The following is a 2,381-nucleotide window of genomic DNA, read 5'->3' on the forward strand; positions in this document are numbered from 1 at the left end:
ACATACATGCACGCTGTGTCCGGGGGAAGACGACAGTGGCAGCATTGAGCACCTGGACCCCAATCTCCAGGTGAGGCCAGAGGGGAAGGAAGGTTTTCTTTAGGCTCCAAAGACAGTGATTCACAACAGATGGACAAAACTGAATGAAGCAATTCTAGATCCAGAATATAGCGATGGGTGCGGTGAAGGGAGGCTCCGAACGCTGCTAGCGATGACTATTTAATAAGTCAAAGCTACCCAAAAGTGCTTTTAAAAATTGAATTTAGATCCTTTTCCGGTTCATAAACATGATGATCGGGTCCTCACGCGTCTGTGTGACATGTGCCTCCCATAATGCTTGTTACGACGTGGGCACATTACCCATCTGACACGAAAGAAAAAAAAAAAATTGAATTGAATGTTGTCCTGTAGCTCCCACATTTGGACATAATCAGATTGTGAGTTGCATGTCAAAGCCTTCAAAACCTACAGGGTGTTGGCGAGAGAGCCCACTCGGCAGAACGTGTTATAGAAAGGTCATTCCCAATCCCATCGGACGTTCACTAGATGGCTACCAGGGGCCAAACCCTGTGCTCGACACTGGGACGTGAAAGCTCCGCTCTCAGCTATTTAGAGGCTAGGGGGAGATGCAGCGGCACTATGATGGGATAAGCCAGGTAGCAAAAGCAAAGTATTCTGGGAAGAGAGAGAGAGGAAGAGCACCTGTGCCCAGGAACATCTAAGAGGGCTTAACAGGTGAGTGACAAGCATTCTGGGTCTTAAAGGGAGAGGCTATCCAATGGAGAAGGGATGAAAGGCATTCCAGGCAGACGGAACAGTACCCATAGAGCACCCCATAATCCCACCGGGTTGCAGCATGGAGTGACGGGGGCTAAGGCCAGAAAGGTGAGTTGGAAGCCAGATGATGAAGGCTGTTGAGTCCCCGGCAAGAAGGTGTAGACTTTATCAAACAGAAAGTGTCAAGCCAATAAGGCTGGTAAGCGATGACAGAACAAATCAGAGCGGCGTTTTAGAAACATAAGTGAGGACAAAGCCCGTGTGGCAGTTACATCATCTGTCAACTTGCCAAGGGGTGGAGTCTAGCCTGTCAATCAGGTCGCAGCTTGATGACCTCATTGGGAGGCGAGAAGGAGATAAATAGCCCACTGGAGGCCAGATATACTCTCTGCATGTCTCCCTGAGAGACATTCCTGTTGACAAGCCACATGGAGCTATGCTGATGGAGCCAGAGTAATGGAGCTGGAGGAGCCACATGGAGACCCACGCCAGCACTAAGATGAGATGCTTCCACCACCACTGGATACACAAACTTTTCACCTCCTGGCCTATGATCTTCCTGCATTCAGCACTATGGTATGTGTTGTGTGAGTCTGAACAGGAATTTATAGACTGGTATCAGACATATGGGCTAATACTGGACTTATGGACTTGATCTGAACTGGGCTAGGATGTTGTCTCAATATACAATTGCTCTTTGATACAAAGTTCTCTCTTGCACACATATGAGTGTCTCTGGGTTTGTTTCTCTGGTCAACCTGGGTTAAGACAGCCTGCTACTCCCACAATCACAGGATCCTAGAGGCAGTGAGGACTAGGAACCCCTCAGGAAACAATAGCCCTACATCTGGGTGTCACAGCAAAATGTGATCCATACTAGTTCTCGGGTCTCTTGTTTTCTGATGGTCCCACGAGGGTGCAGCTGTTTTAGCCAGTTCCCTGCTTTAGCTGGCAAGGCTCACTTCCTGCAAGACATCCTGCGGAGAAGCCACATGGACCTACTCTGATGCAGCCCTGGGTGCTGGAGCAGCTGCATGGAGACCCCTGTCAGCGCTGAGAAGCTTACACACTCACTGACTAGGCTTTCTCTTGCAGTTGGTGTCATTGCACGTGTTTTGTGAGATGGAGGAAGACTTTGCAGATGGTGTCAGACATATTGCCTAATGGACTTATGGGCTTGTGTAGCACTGGGTTGGGCTGCTTTCTTAATGTACACTTACCCTTTATATAAAATTCCCTCATACAAAAAAAATATGATCCATATTCCAAAGAGAGAGAAAATACAGTTAACAGAATCCAACTCTGAGCAGGCCCAGACATTCACTGTAGCAGGCAAAGAGGTCAGTGCAACTATTGTAAATACATTTAAATAAAGGAAGTCACATCTAAAAAGTCAAGAATGCCATGACAATGGCCCATCACAAGGAGAATCTCAAGAAAGAAACAGAAATGATTCAGAAAGAACCAAATGGGAATTCTAGCATTGTGAAGTAGAGTAATGGAAAGAGAAAAAAAATCCCTAGATGGATTGGAGAGCAGACATGAGGTGTCAGAAGAAAGAAGCAGACATTATTCCGTGCAAGGAACAGAGAGGCAAAAGTGCT

The 2,381-nt window shown here is 47.0% G+C and overlaps 1 non-coding gene across 1 annotated transcript; it reads left to right on the top strand.

Annotated features, from left to right (window-relative positions):
• Positions 1-266: 266 nt before the first annotated feature.
• LOC142447776 (small nucleolar RNA U13) lies at positions 267-370 on the top strand. Its single transcript, XR_012784428.1, has one exon. It is a non-coding gene; the product is annotated as a small nucleolar RNA U13 (small nucleolar RNA).
• Positions 371-2,381: the final 2,011 nt, after the last annotated feature.

This window comes from Tenrec ecaudatus, chromosome 4 (assembly GCF_050624435.1).
Source record: "Tenrec ecaudatus isolate mTenEca1 chromosome 4, mTenEca1.hap1, whole genome shotgun sequence".
Taxonomy (NCBI): domain Eukaryota; kingdom Metazoa; phylum Chordata; class Mammalia; order Afrosoricida; family Tenrecidae; genus Tenrec; species Tenrec ecaudatus.